The sequence below is a fragment of the Schistocerca americana genome, chromosome X (genome assembly GCF_021461395.2).
Source record: "Schistocerca americana isolate TAMUIC-IGC-003095 chromosome X, iqSchAmer2.1, whole genome shotgun sequence".
NCBI lineage: Eukaryota > Metazoa > Arthropoda > Insecta > Orthoptera > Acrididae > Schistocerca > Schistocerca americana.
The window spans coordinates 186831817-186859304 of record NC_060130.1 but is presented as its reverse complement, the minus strand read 5'-3'; the positions used below and the strand labels follow the sequence as shown (position 1 = coordinate 186859304).

The 27488-nt window shown below is 43.9% G+C and overlaps 1 protein-coding gene across 5 annotated transcripts in view; it reads left to right on the top strand.

Moving 5' to 3' along the window:
- LOC124555163 (ankyrin-3-like) overlaps positions 1-27488 on the top strand; it is a 904646-nt gene that overhangs the window by 9679 nt on the left and 867479 nt on the right. For 4 of the 5 annotated variants that reach the window (XM_047128985.1, XM_047128988.1, XM_047128987.1 and 1 more), the window contains exon 1: positions 16938-16972. The exons of the other annotated variant lie outside the window; for it this stretch is intronic. The gene's annotated coding sequence lies outside the window, so the exon portion shown is untranslated. Of the gene's footprint in view, positions 1-16937; positions 16973-27488 lie in introns of those variants that run through there. 5 annotated transcript variants of the gene reach the window in all.

Genomic DNA, 27488 nt, shown 5'->3' with positions numbered 1-27488 from the left:
ATGGAAAGACTGTATTGCATGTGGTGAAACAAATCAGTAATTCCTGCAAGCACTTAAGGTCTGGTAGCAACAGGGGTAATTTGAACGGCAAAAGGTTTGCGATTAGGTTTAACGTGTTATCGCACATAAATTCAACACTCGCGGCCTTTTCAACAACGTGATGCTTTACCGCCAAGACCTGCTCATAATTACTCTTCACTAGACAACTAGTTCCTGTCCAAGAACTGTCATCATGTTCAGAAAACATTTACATCATACTAAGCAACATAAAATCGGTGGCGTCAAATACTGAAATCCACGAATTCGCCTATGTTGTCAAATAGTAATATAAATTACATAGTTACGCCGGCCGCAATGGTCTCGTGGTTCTAGGCGCGCAGTCCGGAACCGCGGGACTGCTATGGTCGCAGGTTCGAATCCTGCCTCGGGCATGGATGTGTGTGATGTTCTTAGGTTAGTTAGGTTTAAGTAGTTCTAAGTTCTAGGGGACTGATGACCACAGAAGTTAAGTCCCATAGTGCTCAGAGCCATTTGAACAATTTTTACATCGTTACACATAAAAATGTGCCAAACAGTGGACTCATTCATATTACGTAAACAGTCAGCACTACCGTTGCGGACGGGGGTATTCTACATACTGCAATATTGACAAATTCACGAACTTTTTTATTTGACGCAGCTGATCATTAGGATGAACAAACGTCACGAGTTTTGCATAGCTTCCAACAGGAAGTTGTAACAGCATATACGTTTATTATTGAAGAGGAGCCAGGTGGAGGACAAACAAAGTGATTTGATGGTTCAGTGTGAGTAAAATTCAACAAATAACCGTATATTCATTTTCCCTGGCAACTCTTCGCACTAATGGTTTTATCACTCACGCAATGAAGTACAGATTCATGTTGGACCGTTTACTTTAAAAGTGGTGTAAGTCAGTTTTTAGTCTACAGAGTAGTCCATTGATAGTGGCTGGGCCAAATATCTCACGAAATAAGCATCAAACGAAAAAACTACAAAGAACGAAACTCGTCTAGGTTGAAAGGGGAAACCAGACGGCGCTGTGGTTGGCCTGCTAGATGGCGCTGCTATAGGTCAAACGGATATCAACTGCGTTTTTTTAAATAGGAACCCCCATTTTTATTACATATTCGTATAGTACGTAAAGAAATACGAATGTTTTAGTTGGACCACTTTTTTCGCTTTGTGATAGATGGCACTGTAATAGTCACAAACGTATAAGTACGTGGTACCACGTAACATTCCGCCAGTGCGGACGGTATTTGCTTCGTGATACATTACCCGTGTTAAAATGGACCGTTTAACAATTGCGGAAAAGGTCGATATCGTGTTGATGTATGGCTATTGTGATCAAAATGCCCAACGGGTGTGTACTATGTGTGCTGCTCGGTATCCTGGACGACATCTTCCAAGTGTCCGTACCGTTCGCCGGATAGTTACGTTATTTAAGGAAACAGGAAGTGTTCAGCCACATGTGAAACGTCAACCACCACTTGCAAACAAATGATGATGCCCAAGTAGGTGTTTCAGCTGCTGTCGCGGCTAATCCGCACATCAGTAGCAGACAAATTGCGCGAGAATCGGGAATCTCAAAAACGTCGGTGTTCAGAATGCTACATCAACATCGATAGCACCCGTACCATATTTCTATGCACCAGGAATAGCATGGCGACGACTCTGAACGTCGTGTACAGTTCTGCACTGGGCACAACAGAAATTACGGGACGATGACAGATTCTTTGCACGCGCTCTATTTAGCGACGAAGCGTCATTCACCAACAGCGGTAACGTAAACCGGCATAATATGCACTATTGGGCAACGGAAAATCCACGATGGCTGCGACAAGTGGAACATCAGCGACCTTGGCGGGTTAATGTATGGTGCGGCATTATGGGAGGAAGGATAACTGGCCCCCATTTTATCGATGGCAATCTAAATGGTGCAACGTATGCTGATTTCCTACGTAATGTTCTACCGATGGTACTAAAAGATGTTTCATTGCATGACAGAATGGCGATGTACTTCCAACATGATGGATGTCCGGCACATAGCTCGCGTGTGGTTGAAGCGGTATTGAATAGCATATTTCATGACAGGTGGATTGGTCGTCGAAGCACCATACCATGGCCCGCGCGTTCACCGGATCTCACGTCCCCGGATTTCTTTCTGTGGGGAATGTTGAAGTATATTTGCTATCGTGATCCACCGACAACGCCTGACAAGATGCATCAGGGCATTGTCAATGCATGTGCGAACATTACGGAAGGGGAACTACTCTCTGTTGAGAGGAATGTCGTTACACGTATTGCCAAATGCATTGAGGTTGACGGACATCATTTTGAGCATTTATTGCATTAACGTGGTATTTACAGGCAATCACGCTGTAACAGCATGCGTTCTCAGAAATGGTAAGTTCACAAAGGTACATGTATCACATTGGAACAACCGAAATAAAATCTACCTGCGTTCTGTATTTCAATTTAAAAAACCTACCTGTTACCAATTGTTCGTCTAAAATTGTGCGCCATATGTTTGTGACTATTACAGCGCCATCTATCACAAAGCGAAAAAAGTGGTCCAACTAAAACACTCATATTTCTTAACGTACTACACGAATATGTAATAAAAAATGGGGGTTCCTATTTTAAAAAACGCAGTTGATATGCGTTTGACCTATGGCAGCGCCATCTAGCGGGCCAACCATAGCGCCATCTGGTTTTCCCCTTCAAGCTAGACAAGTTTCGTTCTTTGTAGTTTTTTCGTTTGACGCTTATTTCGTGAGATATTTGGTCAGGTCACGATCAATGGACCACCCTGTATATATCTATTCCGCCCCTAACACGATTCTCCGCGAACGGCAAATGAGATTGAGCGACAGTTCGTGCACCCCTATTGCCTCCCAGTTATGCTACCAGCAAAACAGTAACTAACAATGTATTACCAAGCTAAACGAACAGCTGAAAATACAATTATGTTGTGTGACCCTTCAAAGAGAGAGCTTTCTGGAAAATTAGGAATCACATAAATTATGGTTAATTTAGTAAAGGTCAGAGTCTGAAAATAGTAGCCTCGGGCGTTTGCTTGCGACCTCTGCCCCATGACGAGAAACGCGATAAGCAGCGCCGCCAAATGAAGTAAGGTATGATTACATGCACCGTCCAACGGCGAGAAAAACGTTTATCAGTGCCGTTATGAATGTATTATTAATCAATTAATCATCTGCTCACACATATAACACGATAACATTTCGTCAGGCAATTACAGTGTAATAACTTTGGGTCGCTGAGTGTGGCAGCGAACTGAAACCGAAAACAGTTGACACTAAGAGTTTCGAATGGTGCCGACTTTTAACCATCAGTACTTGGGGGCCAGGGGAGAATATATTGCAATCTTACTATAGCTAATCTATTGGGAACTTTTAACATACTAATATATGTAGGTTACCAGTTAATAACAAGGTCGTCACAAACGCGGCCCGAGGTGCCTTCGGCAAAGAAGTTTGACGGCCACTGTTCTATAGCGTTGAGCTCTGTTGTTCTGAATCGGTCCACTGCCGCCCTTAGCGAACAAATGTGTAGCTTCGCAGCAATGTAGTTGACAACGTAGAATAAAAAAATGGTTCAAATGGCTCTGAGCACTATGGGACTTGACTGCTGAGGTCATCAGTCCCCTAGATCTTAGAACTACTTAAACCTAACTAACCTAAGGACATCACACACATCCATGCCCGAGGCAGGATTCGAACCTGTGACCGTAGCGGTCGCGCGGTTCCAGACTGTAGCGCCTAGAACCGCTCGGCCACACCGGCCGGCCAACGCAGAATACCACTTACCCCTCGCTCTGAGCTGTTGTGCTAGAACGAGTGGTGTAGCAGCTCTTGGGCACTGCTTACGTTACCTTTACAGAAAAGAAAGCGCACTGAAGTATAAAGAGTGTGTTGCACCGTGCCAATGAACTTGCTGACCAGAGCTACCTAAACGCACTTCTCCCATTATCAAGAAAGACTGCTAGTACTTGCTGTTACCGCTATGAGTTTTTTATTAGGCATCGGGTAGCAGGTATTTTTTGTACTTCATATTCTCACCATTTCAGGAAGCTATCTTTCGCCATGAAAAGCCAGCGGACTAGCGTACTGCTTGTCATGTTCTGTTGATCTCAGTTTTAATTAAGAACGAGGATTGTGGAACATCAGTTCACTTCCTTAGACGTACTGAAATCTTACAGCTATTTTAAACATATCTGTCCTTTTTTACACTACTGGCCATTAAAAATGCTACACCACGTAGATGACGTGCTACAGGGCAGTACACCGGCGTTGCCTGGTGAGACGTTGTTGTGATGCCTCGTGTAATGAGGAGAACTGCGTACCATCACATTTCCGACTTTGATAAAGGTCGGATGGTAGCCTATCGCGATTGCAGTTTATCCTATCGCGACATTGCTGCTCGCGTTGGTCGACATCCAATGACTGTTAGCAGAATATGGAATCGGTGGATTCAGGAGGGTAATACGGAACGCCGTGCTGGATCCCAACGGCCTCGTATCACTAGCAGTCGAGAAGACATGCATCTTATCCGCATGGCTGTAACGGATCGTGCAGCCACGTCTCTATCCCTGAGTCAGCAGATGGGGACGTTTGCAAGACAACAACCATCTGCACGAACAGTTCGACGACGTTTGCAGAAGCATCGACTATCAGCTCGGAGACCATGGCTGCGGTTACCCTTGACGCTGCATCACAGACAGGAGCGCCTGCGATGGTGTACTCAACGACGAACCTGGATTCACGAATGGCAAAACGTCATTTTTTCGGATGAATCCAGGTTCTGTTTGCAGCATCATGATGGTCCCATCCGTGTTTGGCGGCATCGCGGTGAACTCACATTGGAAGCGTATATTCGTCATCGCCATACTGGCGTATTACCCGGCGTGATGGTATGGGGTTCCATTGGTTACACATCTCGGTCACCTCTTGTTCGCATTGACGGCACTTTGAACAGCGGACGCTACATTTCAGATGTGTTACGACACGTGGCTCTACCCTTCATTCGATCCCTGCGATCCCTATATTTCAGCAGGATAATGCACTACCGCATGTTGTAGGTCCTGTATGGGCCTTTCTGGATACAGAAAATGTTCGACTGCTGCCCTGGCCAGCACATTCTCCTGATCTCTCACCAATTGAAAACGTCTGGTCAATGGTGGCCGAGCAACTGGCTCGTCACAATACGCCAGTCACTACTCTTGATGAACTGTGGTATCGTGTTGAAGCTGCATGAGCAGCTGTACCTGTACACGCCATCCGAGCTCTGTTTTGACTCAATGCCAAGGCGTATCAAGGCCGTTATTACGGCCAGAAGTGGTTGTTCTGGGAACTGATTTCTCAGTGCCTATGCACCCAAATAGCGTGAAAATGTAATTACACGTCAGTTCTAGTATAATATATTTGCCCAATGAATACCCGGTTATCTTATGCATTTTTCTTGGTGTAACAATTTTAATGGCCAGTATTGTACGTTCCTAGACGGATTGGAAAACGGTACTTACTTTAATTCTGCTACAGCACTGAATAATAAAATAAAGTTTTCATCATTCAGAATGTCGATTTGAACACCATAGTGCATTAATATGTGTGGAACTATTAAGGTCGTGCCTATAGGGGCACCCACAGTTTTAACGTGCAGTCCAACGACGGTGCAACTGCGAATTTTTTCACATTAACAAATCATTGCTAGAGTGGATAAAATTGCGCCTCCTAGTAAGAACAACTAATATTGCAAAAAATAGTTTTTAGTCCGGCCTTACGATCTATTTTGAATCTTCACCACCTTGCTGAACCATACGTGCATGGTTCAGTATGCCGCAAATTAAATATCACAAGCACTCTATGAAAAAGAATACTTACTGATCAGCTATCAAAATCATGTTAGTCTGCAAAGCACACCGAACAAAAAATTAGTCACTCACGGGAGACATGATACACCGCGAGGAAGAGAGTCCACACCCTCCTTCAGATATGCCGTATGTAGCTGAAGCAGGGTCACAAAATTGTGGGAATGTCAACTGCTACGTTCCATTCTCTCTCCCAAATTGTTCTAGACTTTTCTGTCGGGTTAAGATAGGGTGCTTCAGCGCGCCATTCTAGGCGCGAGAGGTGACAAGAGTGTTCGTTAAACCGAGAACGTGTGCATTCGAGACTGTTGTCATCTTAGAAGACGGAAGTGTCCACAGCATTCACGTCTCATTCGGCCGTCGGTGCACTTGGCCCCTTGCGTAATGTGAAAAAGAGGCAGAACTGCGATTCGTTAGGACCACACTACACACCCTCAGCCAGCTACTGTGTTGTTTTGCCCTTGGAAGACGTGCAGAAATCAGCAGTGGCAGCCTTCAATGTCGCAAACTAAGTTGACACTCGGCTCAGTGGCTGATGGAAGGGACAGTAAATGGAAAATGCCTGTGCAGTCGCTCCCATCAGCCACAGCGCCGAGCGTCAACTTACTTGGCGCGGACGTACTCGCAGTTCGCTTCGCAGTGTTTGCTCGGTATGCGGATGAAATAGACCTGCATTCTCTGACAGATTCCGCTTTTGTCGAATTTAACACCGGCTTTTATTGACAAGACGTTACAGTCCCTGTCGTTTAGGGCAAATTTTCGATCACTGTTCTTACGCATCGTTACACGGCTGCGATTAGTACGGTGTACGGTCCGCATTGATATACCTACAAATCGTGGAAACTCATTCATAGGCACACGTCCAAACACTATCTGCCATTCTGCCCCATTTTGATGCGCTGATTCCGTGCAAGGGATCGACAAGTACACACCACCTGACTGTCATTACTTACGTCAGCGGTGGAGAGGTCCATATGACCATCTGATAGCAATGTGACATCACCAACAGTGTGTTTCTTCTAAAGTTGTGATTAATATTTTAGGCCGGCCGAAGTGGCCGTGCGGTTAAAGGCGCTGCAGTCGGGAACCGCAAGACCGCTACGGTCGCAGGTTCGAATCCTGCCTCGGGCATGGATGTTTGTGATGTCCTTAGGTTAGTTAGGTTTAACTAGTTCTAAGTTCTAGGGGACTAATGACCTCAGCAGTTGAGTCCCATAGTGCTCAGAGCCATTTGAACCATTTGATTAATATTTTGCTCGGTGAGCGTACCTACACTTGATGAGATACAGTTCTGTGTGCTGTTTACACAATTACGGATTTAAGGCAATATCTTTGTTCCGTTCACTGGGAAGGTATGATGTAAACATCGTGGTAGGCCCGTCTGTAGCAGTAGGTGCATCCGACGACCAGCAGTAACCCTTACAAGCCCCATTATAATAGTCATAATACTGTGGTTTGACAGTATTAAAAATGAAGTCAACAATATTGATTACTAAAATTTAGACGAGAGGCTTGCAGAACTCTAATAAAATATAAGGAAGGCTAGATACTCTATTCGTTTGCATTTTTACGTTAAAGAGTACTTTTATGAGAAGATGTCAAGCTCTTACCGCAGGAACGAGGGCGCAGCTGTAAAGCTGAATACGTAGGCTATTCTTAACTTTCCTGATGAGCTGTCCATGGTGTGAATTAAGTGTAGGTGCATAGAGAAGAAAACTCTGACGAGAGCAGTAAATTCGTTTACGTTGCTGGCGGCGGAAACCAGACAAACCGAAGAGGAAAATATGGAGCCGGAGTGTATTCCTCTTTATGACGACAATGGGTCCGGATCCTCGCTCCACGACACTGCGCAACGGCCTCATATTCCTCAGAAGCCTCCGAAACAGATTCCGATCATTTAAAATGATTGATTACTAGTTCTTCACACTTGTAAATCAGATTTAGATTATGAAAATTCCTTGGTCTTAAAACTCGAGTGAGATAAATCTGGATTGTGTGTGAAGGTGATTTATTTATTTCGACCATGAAAAGAAGGAATAAAATTGACACAACATCTCTGATGTCACGATTCTCGGTGCCACAAAGTGGGGCGTTATTCAGGACGTGGGTTGTAGTTGAAAAATGTCGAAATGTATGGTCATAAGAAGGATATACGTACGAAACCAATCTTTAAATTTTAAACATTGGACTAGCAGAGTGGTAGCCGTAGTTAGTATCTATTACAATATACAAACAAAAACTGCACTTTGAAAGTGGACGTAGAAGAAACTGTGAGCTGAGGATGAAGGAAGACAAAGAAGTAACTATCTCTGCCTGCACCCACTAAAACTGAAAACGGAATAGCAACATAACTGTGTGCTTAAACTTCATGATTTATTTATTTCGTAGAAAGTATTCAGTTGTCGAAATCAACCACCCTTCCATATGAACATAATTCCAAGCGTTAATATCATAAAAATATTCCAATCAAATTTTCTTTTTAAGTAAGTGGCATCATGCGACAGCCAGAAATCTGATTCGAGTAGAGAAATAATTAAACATAGTGCACGCATTGGCCTTAAAATAGTTGCGAATGTACGTGGTGGTTATCATTAAACTTCCGCTATATGAACCAGTATAGACGGAAAACTATTTATCGTATGTGTACGCAACTTAAAAATATGCTCCCACTGTAAGCGGCGCGATTTGTGTTATTAATAGGGTTAGTATGATGACTTGCCGCTAGGCGCCGGCACTAGTGCGGCAATGTAGGATTGAATCACAGCCATCCGTTATAGTTGCAGACAGTCGACATGGGTCTGGACAATGCGAGCAGGGCCTTCGTAAAGCCGCTTAATCAAAATAACAGTAAAAGTGCTGCTGGTTATCGCAATAACTGACACACGAAAGGAACACCTTTCCGTAGCGAGGTTTCAGAACATGACTGGGAAGTTAGAAGTAAGTGGCGATTTGGGAATTGCTCCTGCTAGAGACCGATGACCATTTGCGCCGCAAATTGTTGAAGCAGTTACTGTTGCCGTGGCTGAGAACCCTGTACCCATGTGCGGTGTTCAAGCTGTGCATTAGCTGTGTCACGATAGCTGAACATTAATGGTCCACTGTTCAAAAAGTACTGCGAACAATTGTGAAATGGTGTCTCTAGTGCGGTTCCAGGCTGCCGTGGATGCAAAAAATGGTTCAAATGGCTCTATTTCTATTGGACTTAACATCTGAGGCCATCAGTCCCCTAGAATGAGAACTACTTAAACCTAACTGACCTAAGGACATCACACACATCCATGTCAGAGGTAGGATTCGAACCTGCGACCGTAGCAGCAGCGCGGTTCCGGACCGAAGCGCCTAGAACAGCTCGGCCGCAACGCCCGGCGCCGTGGATGCAGATGGTCGTCAAATTGAGCAACGTTTGTAACCTGGAAGGTAAACGTGGTATGCATTTAAGAAATGTTACCCTCTCATGTGAAAATTAAAATATGTTTCTTTCAATGGTTTATTTCTCTTTCCCAAGTCCTTAAGAATGCGACTATAAAAGTTCACCGCCGTACCATCATTCTTTTTTCCGTGGGGGCCCTCTCAAGTAGGGAAAGTTTAATTATAATGATTTTGCATATTACTAAACCGTTATCACGGAACGTGTAACTCTGCACTAGTTACTGCGCAGGGCCAAAAAAATTTCAATTTTCAATATTTCGCGTAATTATTGACCTCTCATTGAGAGGTATAATCTTACGTTAAAAGTTTAACACAGTAAGACAGTTATTACAGGCAGAAACTGTGTGTTTGTTTCGAGACAGCGTAAGTGGCGGCGCACAAATAAACGGATTTCATTCATCCAGTGTTTCGTAATGAGAGCATTTAGCGACTACCAACAAACTTTAAGTATAATTTCAAACCTTTCCTAAACTTTATCTCGCTTACGTGCGTAAAGGCAAATATTTAACACATTAACTCATTTGTAAAGTAACCAGACTTTTGAAGTGGTTTTGTTCTTCTGAGTTCAATTCTTTAAAGAATCGAGAGTTTACTGGTTAAAATGGCTCTGACCACTATGCGACTTAACTTCTGAGGTCATCAGTCGCCTAGAACTTAGAATTAATTAAACCTAACTAACCTAAAGACACCACACACATCCATGCCCGAGGCAAGATTCGAACCTGCGACCGTAGCGGTCGCTCGGCTCCAGACTGTAGCGCCTAGAACCGCACGGCCACTCCGGCCGGCTTTACTGGTTAAAGAGAAACGCTTTGCTGCATGTCGATTGTCCTATACCTATGCACTGCCATTATGCCACAAACGGTTGCAGTTGCACACGTTCGCATTGTCTCAGATCGGGGACACTCCGTTTTTCTCGTTTAGAAACTCAATAGTTTCGGCCGTTACCCGTGCTTAGTTATTCCCATACACCAATGGTGCTGCTGGCAAACATTAATAGTGATGCTTACATTTCTAAAACAGCCGTTTCCCTTCCATTATTTGACGTGCTAGAACGCGCCAAAAGCCATTGTTGCAGAAGGCAAGTAATGAAACGGAGCCATACATCCATGCGGAATATTTTTTGCATGGTTTGGATCCTTTAATAAAATCCAACCTTTGATTTTTCAAAATAGTATCGCACCCTGGCACAAGTCGCTAGCGTTCGATTTTACGAATATTTAAACAGTTTCAATAAATGTTGGATCATTTAGGCAGTCAGGTATAATCTAAATCGAATACCTTTGAGGTATGATCGAACTAGTGCTCAAAATATCCAGCTGGAAGAACCGTGCAATTATGGGCTATTATCGGGACGTCATTGTTGGCCATATTCGTTGTGAGTGGGGGAGACATGAAAATAACTGCTGAAATACCGTTGTGTCCACGAGGGCTATTCGGAAAGTAAGGTCCGATAGGTCGCGAAATGGAAACGACAGTGAAAATCCCATGAAGCTTTGCACAGATGTGTTGGGCAGTATTTCTAGAATTCCTGTCGATTGCGTCACGGCGCTCCTTTCAGTTCTGAGCACACAGTGAGCAGGTAAAGATACCTTCAACAGTGGTATCTTCTGCCAAGTATGGGTCCCCTCTGCGAGGTTTCGCCTGATTTCATGCAAACCCACATAACATGCTTGTCATGCATATTCTTCTTCCTGACAATTCTCAGGCGCACACTGTAAGGGCAATGAGGAAGACGTTAAAGTAACCTCTGGCGTGCCACAGGGGAGTGTTATTGGACCATTGCTTTTGACAGTATATATAAATGACCTAGTAGATAGTGTCGGAAGTTCCATGCGGCTTTTCGCGGATGATGCTGTAGTATACAGAGAAGTTGCAGCATTAGAAAATTGCAGCGAAATGCAGGATAGGCACTTGGTGCAGGGAGTGGCAACTGACCCTTAACATAGACAAATATAATGTATTGCGAATACATAGAAACAAGGATCCTTTCTTGTGTGATTATATGATAGCGGAACAAACACTGGTAGCAGTTAGTTCTGTAAAACATCTGGGAGTATGCGTACGGAACGATTTGAATGATCATATAAAATTAATTGTTGGTAAGGCGGGTGCCAGGTTGAGATTCATTGGGAGAGTCCTTCGAAAATGTAGTCCATCAACAAAGGAGGTGGCTTACAAAACACTCGTTCGACCAATACTTGAGTATTACTCATCACTGTGGGATCCGTACCAGGTCGGGTTGACAGAGGAGATAGAGAAGATCCAAAGAAGAGCGGCACGTTTCGTCACAGCGTTATTTGGTAAGCGTGATAGTGTTACGGAGATGTTTAGGAAACTCAAGTGGCAGACTCTGCAAGAGAGGCGCTCTGCATCGCGGTGTAGCTTGCTATCCAGGTTTCGGGAGGGTGCGTTTCTGGATGAGGTATCGAATATATTTCTTCCCCCTACTTATACCTCCCGAGGAGATGATGAATGTAAAATCAGAGAGATTCGAGCGCGCACGGAGTCTTTCCGGCAGTCGTTCTTCCCGCAAACCATACGCGACTGGAATAGGAAAGGGAGGTAATACAGTGGCACTAAAGTGCCCTCCGCCACACACCGTTGGGTGGCTTGCGGAGTATAAACGTAGATGTACATGTAGAAGCCCCTGCAGCGTTTCCGATATGGAGCGTTTGCTCACCCTCCATACAGCCTGGGCTTGGCTTTCTCTGATGTTCATCTCTGCTCACATGAGAGACTACTATGGAGACAACGTTTTGGCACAGACAACGAACTGCAGATCAATTTAGCGAAGTGGTGGAAAGCACAGGCGGCTCTCTTCTATGAAGAGGGTATTGGAAAGTTGGTACAACGCTACGATAAATGTTTAAGACGGAGAGGTAGCCGGAACGTGTAACAAACTGCTGCAAAAGAAACATTTTGATTTTCACTGCGGCTTCGTGAGAAACATGTTGCTCCAGACAGCTCTGGGGAGTGAAGGACTATCGCTACGTAGGCCTACATCGAGGACGATACATCTGACCCTCGAGTTACGTCACGGCCAGCGCTCGGCATATTATAGTACCGGGTCCCACTGACCAGCGGATCGGGTGGCGCTCTGTGAAAGACGATCCATCACTTCCCACGCAAAGCTGGTCCGCACAGGGAGGTGCAATATCTGTGCTCCGTTCTCAGAACGGTCATCTTAGTCGAGTCACTTGTACTATCGCGCAGTAAACTACGCAAGTTCTGGGGCCTACGGTGTTCCACTAATGCTGAACAGCAGTTATATAAAATTTAATTTGTAGAGACACCGAAGATAAATACTCATTTCCTCTCTCGCATAAGATACCTTCAGTATAATACGTGGTGGCATACACAAATAGTCTCAACAGTGTTACTAGGTAAGTAGAAGGCACTAGGCGACCATAAATGTCCGTACGCTCCGGAAACGTTTCATTAGAAGTCTGGTCGTGACTATCACCTGTGTGAGAATGAGATTTTCACTCTGCAGCGGAGTGTGCGCTGATATGAAAATTCCTGGTAGATTGAAACTGTGTGCCGGAACGAGGCTCGAACTCGGGACCGTTGCCTTTCGCGGGCAAGACCAACTGAGCTACCCAAGCACGACTCACGCTCCGTCCTCAGAGCTTTACTTCTGCCAGTACCTTCCAAACTTCAGGTACTGCTTGAGTAGCTCAGTTGGTAGAGCACTTGCCCGCGAAAGGCAAAGGTCCCGAGTTCGAGTGTCGGTCAGGTACACAGTTTTAATCTGCCAGGAAGTTTCATCGCTTGTGTGGTTTACTTGGGATTAGACTGCAAGTTATTCATGGAAACCTGGAAAGAGGACAGCTATCGGCGTGGATCATTGTGAACTGATAGAAAGTAGACATTCCAAATCTTTCCGTAAATGTTCACTATTGAGTATTGTTCGTGAGTCTAAACCCCTCAGTATCTTGGATTAACGAAAGAAATAGAGATAATGCAAAGAAAAAAGTTGTTCAAATGGCTCTGAGCACTATTGGACTTTCCGTCTATGGTCATCAGTCCCCTAGAACTTAGAACTACTTAAACCTAACTAACCTAAGGACATCACACAACACCCAGCAATCACGAGTCAGAGAAAATCCCTGACCCCGCCGGGAACCGAACCCGGGAACCCGGGCGTGGGAAACGAAAACGCTACCGCACGACCACGAGATGCGGTTATGCAAAGAAGAGCGGCACGTGTTGCCTTAGCCAGCCCGTGAGAACCGCAACAGGAAAGTTGTGTGCAACTTAATGGCTTTCGAGAGCGTACGATCCAAAAGGAAGAAACAAATTTACTTCCGTCTTTATGCATTCTATGCAATGAACATAAATATGACTCTCTAGAAATTAATGCTTACACGGAGACTTCTCGAGTGCCGTTATTGCCGCAAACCGTCCATTTATGGACTAGAAAAGTTTTAAAATGCTGTTGGTCAACTCATCAACAAAAGCACAACGAGGATAATGGAATGTAGTCGAATTAAATCGGGTGATGATGAGGGAATTAGATTAGGAAATGAGACAAAGTAGTAAATGAGTTTTGCTATTTGGGGAGAAAAATAACTCATGATTGTCGAAGTACAGAGAGTATAAAATGTAGACTAGCAATGGGAAGGAAAGCGTTTCTGAAGAAGAAAAATTTGTTAACATCGAGTATAAATTTAAGTGTCAGGAAGCCGTTTCTGAAAGTATTCGTATGGAGTGTAGCCATGTATGGAAGTGAAACGTGGACGATAAATAGTTTGGACAAGAAGAGAATAGAAGCTTTCGAAATGTGGTGCTACAAAAGAATGCTGAAGAGTATGTGGATAGATCACATAACTAATGAGCAGGTATTGAACAGAGTTGGGGAGAAGAGGAGTTTGTGGCACTACTTGACTATAAGAAGGGACCGGTTGGTAGGGCATATTCTGAGGCATCAAGAGATCACCAATTTAGTATTGGAGGGCAGCGTGGGGGGTAAAAATCGTAGACGGAGACCAAGACTTGAATACGCTAAACAGATTCAGAAGGATGTAGGTTGCAGTAGGTACTGGGAGATGAAGAAGCTCGCACAGGATAGAGTAGAATGGAGAGCTCCATCAAACCAGTCTCTGGACTGAAGACCACAACAACAACAATTGGTCAACTACGTCCCCTTCACCACAGACGAGGTGGTGGACTGCTGAGAGCAAGTGTAAAAGCAGTTGTAAATTCTAAGGGGTCTAAGTGGTAAGTTTCTTTCTTACACCTCTGTTGTACGAGTATCTGCTCTGTGATGGTGATACACAAAATGCTGGTTTCCGAAGTGTTACTGAGCAGTCGTAAGACGGATGACCGCCGATTCGAATCACCGTTTGCCGCTCCAGATCTGGGTTTATTGTGATTTGCCTAACTCGGTTAAGACAGACGAATGTCCTATGAGAAAACACGCCCATGCCCTTCCCTAGCCCCAGCTTGTGCTGTGTCCGAATGACCTCGTCAGCTACAAGGTGTTAAAGTCTAATGTTCCTTCCGAACTGCTCTACGATGGTTAGAGCAACTACATGTGTGCACTATCTTTGTAAAGCTGTTCCACGACGCCGACGCAACAAAACATGGAAGTAATACTAGGGTTCAAAACTCGCACACAGACCTTTCGTCACTGATTCTAGTCTCTGTGACACTTGTGCACGCTGTGTCGTGATTCGTTACAGCAGGAAGCGTCTCATCACACTTCCCAGACCTGTGCTAAGGTTTCATGTGCTATGTAATGGTTTTAGCTTATTCAATTTGTGTAGCTTCTTGAGTACAGGAACTAAGTGTAATCCCAGCACCAAGCAATTATGGCGCTAAAACATGTACTTGTACAATTTTTAGTTTATTGACTAGTTTACTGATAATGAGACGATATACACTACTGTCCATTAAAATTGCTACACCAAGAAGAAATGGAGATGATAAACGGGTATTCATTCGACAAATATATTATACTACAGCTGACATGTGATTACATTTTCACGCAATTTGGGTGCATAGATCATGAGAAATCAGTACCCAGAACAACCACCTCTGGCCGTAATAACGGCCTTGATACACCTGGGCATTGAGTCAAACAGAGCTTGGATGGCGTGTACAGGTACAGCTGCCCATGCAGCTTCAACGCGATACCACAGTTTATCAAGAGTAGTAACGTATTGTGATGAGCCAGTTGCTCGGCCACCATTGACCAGACGTTTTCAGTTGGTGACAGACCTCGAGAATGTGCTGGCCAGGGCAGCAGTCGAACATTTTCTGTATCCAGAAAGGCCCGTACAGGACCTGCAACATGCGGTCGTGCATTATCCTCCTGAAATGTAGGGTTTCGCAGGGATCGAATGATGGGTAGAGCCGCGGGTCGTAACACATCTGAAATGTAACGTCCAATGTTCAAAGTGCCGTCAATGCGAACAAGAGGTGAACAAGACGTGTAACCAATGGCAGCCCATACCATCAAGCCGGGTCATACGCCAGCATGACGATGACGAATACACGCTTCCAATGTGCGTTCACCGCGATGTCGCCAAACACGGATGCGACCATCATGCTGCTGTAAACAGAACCTGGATTCATCCGAAAAAAGGACGTTTTGCCATTCGTGTACCCAGATTCGTCGTTGAGTACACTATCGCAGGCGCTCCTGTCTGTGACGCAGCGTCAAGGGTAACCGCAGCCATGGTCTCCGAGCTGATAGTCCATGCTGCTGCAAACGTCGTCGAACTGTTCCTGCAGATGGTTGTTGTCTTGCAAACGTCCCCATCTGTTGACTCAGGGATCGAGACGTGGCTGCACGATCCGTTACAGCCATGCGGATAAGATGCCTGTCATCTCGACTGCTAGTAATACGAGGCCGTTGGGATCCAGCACGGCGTTCCGTATTACCCATCTGAACCCACCGATTCCATTTTCTGCTAGCAGTCATTGGATCGCGACCAACGCGAGCAGTAATGTCGCGATACGATAAACCGCAATCGCGATAGGCTGCAACCTGACCTTTATCAAAGTAGGAAACGTGACGGTACGCATTTCTCCTCCTTACACGAGGCATCCCAACAATGTTTCACCTGGCAACGGCGGTCAACTGCTGCTTGTGTATCGGTTGGAAACTTTCCTCATGTGAGCTCGTTGTAGGTGTCGCCACCGGCCCCAACCTTGTGTGAATGCTCTGAAAAGCTAATCATTTGCATATCACAGCATCTTCTTCTGTCGGTTAAATTTCGCGTCTGTAGCACGTCATCTTCGTGGTGCAGCAATTTTAATGGCTAGTAGTGTATATCGATACTCAGACCCTGGAAATACACGAGTTCGAACGGATTATTTGAGAGAAAGTGTACTAGCAACAGACACCCACCTCCTCGTGCTAGTACGCATTGTAATTGCGGAACTGCGGTCATGCGGCTTCCGCAATAAACGAATTAATTGCAAACTTTTGTAAGGTCGCTGGTGATGAGGGAGCGAGGCGCGAGTTCTGGCCGCCCCATTTGTTCAATCAGCCAGTGGCTAAAATTGTCCGCTGGCCCAGAGTCGGGCGTTTTAATTTTAGCGGCGTGGCGGCGTGTTGCCGTGTGTGTACTGTGTCCAGTCTCCGCCGTGCCAGCTCACAGCCCGCGACAGTCACTCCCGGTACGAGAACTTGTGTTGCATGCTATGCCTCACCCCACGTGCACGCACGCGATATAACGACGACCGTTGCTGATACGTGCTTACAGTGCCGAGTGGTATCGCGCGATTCCCGATGACATTTCGGAGTCGGTTAGCTAACGGTGGCCCTCGCATTCAACCGACAGACCTGAGCTCTTCCCATAGCTTTCGATTTTTCTTCTGTGTTCCAAGAAACTTCTGCCGATCAATTGGTTCTTTCGAAAGCCTTACGTAGCACTATTTACACTACGTTGAAAACTCTTGACTTCGGAAATTAATGTGTAATAAAACAAAATTTGCTGTTCCGCTGATACATGCGTCGTCACATGTAAAGAAAAAGGATAGGCATATTCAAATTTTAAGGAGTAAATTAACGAATTATTTGTTGGTTATGAGTCAATAAACAAGCTAATGAATGAGTGTTACTTATGCTGTTGTAGTTAGCAGGCGGCTCCGGCATTATTTCTGACCCGCTGCGACAGTTGAATACTGTAGCAGTTATTCCTCTACGGGTGTGCAAGTGTAAATAAGTATTATATGTTTGTTTGCATGGCTATCTTCCAGAGTAGCTGCTAAAATCAGTTATTATCGATTTCTTCGTGTTCAGCTTCCTGCAATTAATTCGAGAGAATTTTACGCCGGAATTGTTTCGCTTTTATTTACAAAGCATCTTCTGTGGTTATTCTGCAAACTGGATACATATGTTTGTACATTTTTGGTTGTTTTAGATTAAAAACAGCATTTTGTTTATAAAGTTGGTGTGCGATTTACTTACGGTATTTCTGCCTCTTGTTTACATATTCACCAAACCATTGCTTCATCTCTCGTTGTTATCAGAGTCTGATGTCGAAAGAAACTTCGTTACATATATACACTTGGCAATCATCGCCTTTTTGCACTGCTTCTTACGCGAGTTTGCGTTATTTACACTTCACCTCACTTTCGGAAATAGAACACGCACGTAACTTCAGTTCTATTTCCAAAAGTGAACTGAAGTGTAAGAAAAAATACAGAAAGGCGAAAACGGACAAGTGTGTATGTGTAACAAAGTTTCTTTCTACATCAAACTCTGACAACAAAGAGAGGAGAAGCAATGGAGAAAATGTAAACAAGAGGCAGCAAAACCGTAAGTAAACTGCACACGAACTTCGTAAAGAAAATGCTGTTTTTAATCTAAAACAACCAAAAATGCACAAACATATGTATAAAATTTGCAGAATGAGCACAGAAGATGCTTAGCAAATAAAAGCGAAACGTGTCTGGTGTAAAATTCTGTTTGATTGATTTCAGTAAGCTTAAGACGGAGAAACCAATAATAATTTAGGCAACTAAGTATATTTTACAATTAATATTCTTTCGAAGACATGATTTGTGATGCATTTTAGACGAAACGCACGATCTGAAAGCAAGTCATAGATAGAGTTTTACTGAATCTATTTAATTTTAACTAGAAGACATGAGATATAATTCCATGACTGCGTAGAGTGTAGAAGCCCCTAAGGGGAGACTTTTGCTTGGCTTATTACATGCTGCATTCTCCGATCTTATCTCTCTTCCCGCCCATAGTGCATCATTATGATAGAGTTTCTTCAGTTGTGAAGTAGGACAGACGTTTAATGCTCCATTAATGACATAATCAGCACAGATGAAAGACTATTAATTTCGTGTGACATGTTTGGTATCGGATTTAGCGTGTTGTTTATTAGACAGCCCTTCCACTACTATTGTGGTACGTGAAAGAACACCTACGTAATCTAAAATCGAATTCTGGTCGAGTTTGTAAAAGAATATAATCTCAGAACCTTAGCACTCCTTCGCTTCGCTACTTCTCAACTGACGGAAGCAACAATAGCATAATGCAGTGTAGTGAACATATATATATATATATACGAACATAACGTTAAGTGTTTAATGTGATATACGATAAAATACTGTCGCAGTTGGCGCCCTGTGCAGATTCTCGTAGGGATGCAGGTGTTGATTTTTGATAATGCAAACGCTGGATTTGTTTTTGAGTGAGCCGGCCGGAGTGGCCGAGTGGTTCTAGGCACTACAGTCTGGATCCGCGAGACGGCTGCGGTCGCAGGTTCGAATCCTGCTTCGGGCATGGATGTGTGTGATGTCCTTAGGTTAGTTAGATTTAAGTTGTTCTAAGTTCTAGGGGACTGATGACCTCAGAAGTTAAGTCCCATAGTGCTCAAAGCCATTTGAATAATTTTTTGTTTTTGAGTGACATTGTTCAAAATGTGAGTGAAATCTTATGGGACTTAACTGCTAAGGTCATCAGTCCCTAAGCTTACACACTACTTAACCTAAATTATTCTAAGGACAAACACACACACCCATGCTCGAGGGAGGACTCGAACCTTCGCCGGGACCAGCCGCACAGTCCATGACAGCAGCGCCTGAGACCGCTCGGCTAATCCCGCGTGGCTTGAGTGACATTCTTGCCCGCTTCCCTTAGTGTACCTTTTCGACGTCTCTTAAGGTGAATTGCAGGTTGTTTCTTCAGTCACCAACAGTATATAATTTTTTCCAACGTTTCTAAAATTCCAATGACTTACTTTTCAAAGGGACGCTTGCGTATTATCATTTCGAAGTACGATAACACGCTCAACGAAAAAATTAGGGTGAAAAATTTGGGTAATCACAAATTTTTGAGCAGTGGTAGGGAGAAGTGTCACGAACACACACTAAAACTCTTGATTGGTGGTGTGGAAGCTTGGTGGGCGCGGAGTGGGCGAGGGGGAGGGGGGTGTAGGTAAATATCTGAACATCGTTCTACAATACTAGAGGGAAACCTATGCATTCTCATCCAGTATGGCAGCTGCAGCCCTCTTCTGGGAGCTTTTCAGTTTACAGACAGCCTGTGCATCTCCAGTGTTTCCTGTCCAGTTCTCTCACGTGAGCAGAGAAAATAATTTCACTGAGCTCCTATTTTCATAGTAGAGGTTATCTCCAGTTTATTGAGTGAGTATTTATTTGCTACTGTTAAATTAGCTATTACATAAAAGAGCTCAACAGCTCGAGTTGTCAACTGTCTACCACACTGTACAGCCTGCCCCAAGTGCAGCATGCTGTCGGTATATATTAGACAAAGTGGATTTCATTCTCTCAGTGGCTGGAATACTTTTCGGACCTTGAGGGTACCATATGCGTCACCCCACCCTCAGCTCTACCAACATCTGAAGAGGCCCAGAAGCTTAAGTTGGTTCCCTCTGTAACAGAAGTAATAACACAATTTTTAAAAAAATGGTTCAAATGGCTCTGAGCACTATGGGACTTAACTGCTGCGGTCATTAGTCCCCTAGAACTTAGAACTACTTAAACCTAAGGACATCACACACAGCCATGCCCGAGGCAGGATTCGAACCCGCGACCGTAGCAGTAGCGCGGTTCCGGACTGAAGCGCCTAGAACCGTTCGGCCACCACGGCTGGCACAATTCATGGTGAGTGAAGTGCAGCAACGTTCTGGTCATTCGTTAATTCACCGCCAAGTGACTACAACACAGTTACACAGCTTTACAATATGCTGTCAACAACAGACAGAAGCAAGAGTGCACTTTCACCAATTCGGTTCAAATGGGTCGAAGGACTATGAGACTTAACATCTGAGGTCGTCAGTCCCCGAGACGTAGAACTACTTAAACCTACTAACCTAAGGACATCACACACATCCATGCTCGAGGCAGGATTCGAACTTGCGACCGTAGCAGTAGCGCGGTTCCGGACGGAAGCGCCTAGAACCGCTCGGCCACCGCGGCCGGCACCAATTCAGTTTCTTGCCCAGCAGCACTACACTGGTCTCCGACAACATCACATTTAGAAATTGAGCACATCTCAGCCACTGTTTATGTGAACGTAAATGCTCACTAAACAACTAAAATTAAATACTAACTGAAAATACTTTCACTATACCGGACGTCTTCCCTATGGGCCGTTGGGCGCATTTTCTTTGGTGTTCCAGCAGATACTTCGAATTTAGTTTTTTCAGTGTGTAGCTCGAGTCAGCCCAGATAAATCCTGCTCATTACGTTTTTCATAGGACGCTCAGCTTCGACGGAAACCTTCGGTTTGTTTCCCATTACAAACAAAATAATTTTTGAAACATTCTGGCAGATAAAACTGTATGCCGGACCGAGACTCGAACTCGGGACCTTTGCCTTTCGCGGGCAAGTGCTCTACCATAGATACACCAACGAATGCTATTCCTTTGTCTGCCTCCCTTGTTTTTCTTCGTATACCGAACCAGCCTAACTAACCATCACATAAGTACGCTACGCACAGAGCGAGCGAGACAAAGTGGAATGTGTCGAATCAAACGATGCCAACCCGCCGCTTCTCGCCATGATAGCGCCGTCCAACTCGTGTTGTGACACAAGTTAGTTAGGAAGATGACAGAGCAGCTTAGTAGATTGAACACTTAGCTGCTATCATAACTGCCAAATTAGAGAGTTTTTTTTAGTTTAAACACGTCTAAGGTTGATCTAAGAAAATAACGGTAATTGATTATTAATAAACGACTAAGAATATCGAATTGACTCTGTTTCTATTTAAAATAGATATTCCAGCTTCTGGGACAAAATGTGCGCCTAAGTACAACGCCGAGACCGGCTTTTCTGTTTTTGGACCTGGCAACAATATGTGTGTGAGAATGTTTCTTGATAGACGATCAGCCGGCCGAAGTGGCCGTGCGGTTAAAGGCGCTACAGTCTGGAACCGCAAGACCGCTACGGTCGCAGGTTCGAATCCTGCCTCGGGCATGGATGTTTGTGATGTCCTTAGGTTAGTTAGGTTTAACTAGTTCTAAGTTCTAGGGGACTAATGACCTCAGCAGTTGAGTCCCATAGTGCTCAGAGCCATTTGAACCATTTGATAGACGATCTTGGTAATAAAGATATCGTTTGGTTTCTCCAGACTGGCAATTTTACCATATATCAAATGTATGTAGTAAGCTGGCTAGATGTGCTGTGGTGTCTTTATTTGCTTGCGATAGACATCTTGATAGAACATCTTATCGAAAATTGCAAGGTATACTGATTGTCAGACTATTTATTTTTCTTTTGTGGTCACTTCTTGTTTGAATCATCTTATTGGCTGATGTTTATGCTATCTGAAATCAGTATTCAGGTACATTTGAACAACGACAATGACAACAAAGAAAATTAATTGATATAGAATTTAGACTGAATCACATTTTTCGACATAAGGTCCTTACTTAAAAGCAAAGTAAATACCCTCTCGCTAACTGGTTTTCAGCAACACTCTACCGATTTCGGCTTAAATTAAGTCACTACTTATAACTGGATGGTCTCTCAAATTTTTCAGGCTGATATTGAGCAACAGGATTTGAGCATCTGAATGTTTTTCACTGAAGACACTTCCTAATCTCTGTATACATAATCAATTTCCGAAGTAATGCGTGTTTGCAAAAGGTGGAGGTCATTACATAATAAAGAACTGTTGGTAGAAGACAGTTATCAGCTGGCTTGGAGTGGAGGAGTAGATTGCAAATCAAGCCACGCAGCTATAAGAAATTGGCCTCAACATCATGGCAAACTGCATTCGGCTTTTGTTCCCATTGCTTCCCTCAAACAACGTAGGAATTGACAAAATGGTTCCTTGAACAAAACTGCGATAGTTTCATTCTTCTTCCATTGTTTGACCAGCAATAAGAAAAGATGCCATTACACTGATTCTGAAGCATGTGTACTGTGTATATAGAGACGATAAAACATTATTAGAAAACTTAGTGCAACCATTTGTAGCCCAACGTGGAAATATTTGTTTGCAGCATATCTCAACGGTGGTTGACCCGTTTCACACGCATTGAAAGAGTGGCTATTTCAAACATGGGTTATCTGAAATCTAACATACAAAATAATAGCTTAAAACTGCAGTTAACTTAACGTGCTAGTTCACTGTATTAGACGATATAATGGCAGTTACTGCTGAAGAGGTATTACTATCGAGGTGCGCTGTAATGAATAACATATAGTTATGCGTTACGCAAGTCTTCATTCCGATATATTTTACACCTGTAAAGTGAAAATAGTGGAGGTTGTGGTATCCACATCTCCATTGACTGATAATTTCAAGTGTCGTTGCCCCCTGGAATACCCACTGGTGCCACTCGCAAACATACAACATTATGCAGTTAGTACACAATATTCACCGCAACTATACACTTTTTTTGAGGACTTACTACAAATGGCTCTGAGCACTATGGGACTCAACTTCTGAGGTCATTAACCCTTAGAACTTACAAGGGAACCTCCCCATCGCACCCCCCTCAGATTTTGTTATAAGTTGGCACAGTGGATAGGCCTTGAAAAACTGGACACAGATCAATCGAGAAAACAGGAAGAAGTTGTGTGGAACTACGAAAAAAATAAGCAAAATATACGAACTGAGTAGTCCATGCGCAAGATAAGCAACATTAAGGATATTGTGAACTCAGGAGCGCCGTGGTCCCGTGGTTAGCGTGAGCAGTTCCGGAGTGAGAGGTCCTTGCTTCAAGTCTTCCATTGAGTGAAAATTTTCTTTCTTTATTCTCGCAAAGTTATGATCCGTCCGTTCGTTCATTGACGTCTCTGTTCACTGTAATAAGTTTAGTGTCTGTATTTTGCCACCGCACCGCAAAACCGTGCGATTAGTAGGACGAAATGACGTGCCTCTCCAATGGGCACCGAAAACATTTGCTCGCAAGGTCATAGGTCAACCGATTCCTCCACAGGACAACACGTCTGATATATTCTATACGACACTGGTGACGGCATGTGCGTCACCTGACAGGAATATGTTGCCGACCCATCTAACTTGTACACTTGGCGAATGGGTAAAAAGATTCTTCTACCTTGCCGATTTAGGTTTTCTTGTGGATGTGATAATCACTCCCAAAAAAGTGATGAAAACATAAGAGTTTGTCACATAAACTGCAACAAATGAATGCAACAGTTTCACAGTCGCACATTTTTCCCTGTGCTCTGTCAAAACATATGTTTTTAACATTTTCAAATTTTTCCGTGTGTAGACCGTCAAATCCTGCATGTGTCCAAGCAAATCTGAACGTGTCCTGGAATTTTGGAGAGCGAAGTTGATTATGTTTGAGTGTCTTAACTTTGATAGTAGTCTGAAAATAAAAAAATTTTCACTCGAGGTAGGCTTGAACCAAAGACCTTTCGTTTCGCAGCTGCTCACGCTAACCACGGGACCACGGCGCTTCGGAATTTGGAGTGCCCTAGATGCTGCTTATCTTGTGCATGGACTACTCAGTTTGTATATTTTGCTTATTTTTTTTCATAGTTCCACACAACTTCTTCCTGTTTTCTCGATTGATCTGTGTTCAGTTTTTCAAGGCCTATCCACTGTGCCAACTTGTAATTAAATCTGAGGGGGGTGCGATGGGGAGGTTCCCTTGTTAGAACTAGTTAAACCTAACTAACCTAAGGACATCACACACATCCATGCCCGAGGCAGGATTCGAACCTGCGACCGTAGCGGTCTCGCGGTTCCAGACTGCAGCGCCTAGAACCGCACGGCCACTTCGGCCGGCGGTCTTATTACATTTAACGCTTCTACATCCTGTGTTGTTTCCACGGATTTATTTCAGACGAAATACTTGTGTTACACTGTTTCCACGCGAGAACTTATTGAATTATCTCCAGAACTGCAATGAAATTGGAATGAATTGCCGTACAGCAATATGCCATTTTCGAAAGTCTGGTGTTTCTTAAGTTGATAGTTGACCGGAGCTGGCGGTCTAGATCAACGCATCCGGGTTCGATTACCGTCCGGATCGGAGATTTTCTTCATTCGAAGACTGGGATTTTGTATTGTTCTAATCATTTCATCTCATCTTAATTGACGCGTAAGTAGCCGAAGTTGCGACAAATAGTAAGACTTGCAACAAACAAGGACAATAATGTCATACGATTACTTCCTTTTCGTTATTTGATAATTTACGTGAATGTTATTTGACCACCATTCATAGACACGTCATCGACCATGCGACTCAAGCTGATTGTCAGTTGTGCTTTATAGAAGCCTTCTGAAGGGTGTGATAAGAATTAATGTTAGGAGGATCAGCGGATCACCCAAGAAGACCGCATTCAAGAACACTAGTCCGACCATTTCAAGTGTACTGCTCCAATAGTTCGGATCCTTATCAATTACGCCTAACAGCGGACAGCGAAAGAATTCAGATAATATCGTGTGAGGCCGGTGTGGCCCATGCTTCTACAGGACAACTTGACATGTGTCGTTGTTCTCTCTAAACCCCACTGAACAAAGTTACGGAACCAGTATTCTAGTTAAACTGTACGAAACCTCAACTGCCTCCGTCGCATATCCCGCGTAGGCATCAGGAGAACAAGATAAGAGAGATCACGTGGCATACAGTCAGGAGATTCGAATGGATAATGGAGTCTATCTGCAGATGTAGACTGCCACTCTGCTCAGTAACAAGCAACGTAATCAGCGCGCCCTGATGGACACAGCTTGACAATACGGCAGCCGCTCACGACTCATGCTGCTGGATGCGAAGCACGTGGAAGATCTGCCGTCATAATCACGTGCGACGCCAAAACATTCCTTCCAAATATGGTCAGAAAACAGATGTCTCCAACCCTCAAGTCTGATACACGTTCATTCTACGGTTTGCTCTTCGCAATATATTAAAATGAAGCTTTAGAGGATAGTCGTTAGCTTCGTATGATCACGTAAGAGAACAAGTAAAACTCCTCGTTCATAGTATCTTCAGCTTTCGACAATAAGCTGCTTACGATGTTTAGTAGATTACTCTTCGCCGTAATAGCTTTGAGCAGAATGTAACTGGAAATGCTTTTCGGGGAATGTTTCATGCATATTAAGACCACCTGTTATCAACTCCGGTTATTTATTTAGTCTAGGGTACATGTTGCGACAGAAATTTAATTCGAGATGGGGATGTGACTTTAGCTAAAGGACGTTTTGGAAACTTTCAGTTTAATTAATTTCAGGGTAGCAAGAGCATGGAGCGGCAACATACTTAAACGTTTTAAGTTTCTACAAATTCAAGGACGTCCTTACTAAGAATAAATTTTTAAAATTTATGACAAGCACGTAGATAAACGTGATTCAAAGAGATATTTGATGTGTTTATTGGGGTCTTCCATGTATTTCTTTGATCTAAGTTCGCAGTTAAATGGTGCTAAGTTCTGGAATATTATGCGAGCAAACAAGACCTCGGGCAAACGAAAGGCGAGTATAGTTTTTGTGCTGTGCTGCAAGACGTTGTCTTGAGATTTAGTCCCCTGTGGGTGTACACTTAATTTCCAGCAGTCGTGATAATTCATTGCATTCCATAAAACCATGTCTGTACATAGTCCATTACAGTGCTCTGACCTCATGCCGGACATGGCCCTGAATTTTCTGCATCTCAACCTATCAGGGATACACATATAGTCTATGACGCACGGTATATCAACAGAGGGTGTTCCCGAGAGAGATTCGAATATTTAGGTTTCCTGTGTTTACCACATTCGGCCATGTATTGGGACATTTATTTCGTCTTATAGGGCGTGGAGAGGTATAATTACGCGACATATCTCAGTATTGACGTCTTTCTTGGCTATTACACAGATGTTTTCGACATCAGCTGCTGTGTCTGAAAGCAGTAGAAAAAAAATGACACACCTTCCTCCACCGTCTGTATGGTAACACTTCATCTTGGAATAGACTATCGAAGCCGTTTCTTACTGCCTCCGCCTTCACGTACGCCAAATAAAATAGTCTGGAGATGAAGTCACTTAGCAGGAGGATATGCAGAGTCCCCCGAAAACCAGTACCAATGCTAATATCTCAGATATACATCGGACCTCTCCTTGTGATTTCATATCTTGACGTAAGGAAAGTCTGTATGCAGCTCCGGCATTTTTAGGGACTACTTCTGCGGTCCAGCCGAATGACTCTAATTCGATCTTTTGTTCTGACGAGGTATGGGTACGAGATCGTAGAGCACGCAGCCTCGTGAGGGTAACTGAGTAGCTGCATGAACGAAAAGTATCAACTCCAATTCCGCAAGTCGGCATAAAAACCTGAGAACAGTTTTGTTAACCATTTGACCTTCCACAAGCTGTGCAATGGCGGATTAGGCAGAGGATGAAACAATGTGTCATCTCTCGGTCCTGACCGTGTAGTTAGTTTTAATGTCGACTTGTACGGCATCAGTTTTACGTATTTCTCCGGAGCGAGTGTCCGTTCCTTTTAACACGAGCGCCTTTCTGGTGTGGATGCGCGAGTCGTGTCAGCCACCAACCTCGTCGTTGACGTCCACGGTCAACTGACAGTTCTAAAATCATGAGCATGCTGAAGACTTCGCTTGCGGGCTGTGGGGTCGTATGCTAAAACGGGGAAGTATCCGATTCTCGCCCCGTTCACCCATGTTTTAATAATACATTTTGTGTCTTCTTAACCTCGATTTCATTGTTTACTAAGTTTTGGTGACATACTGCAACG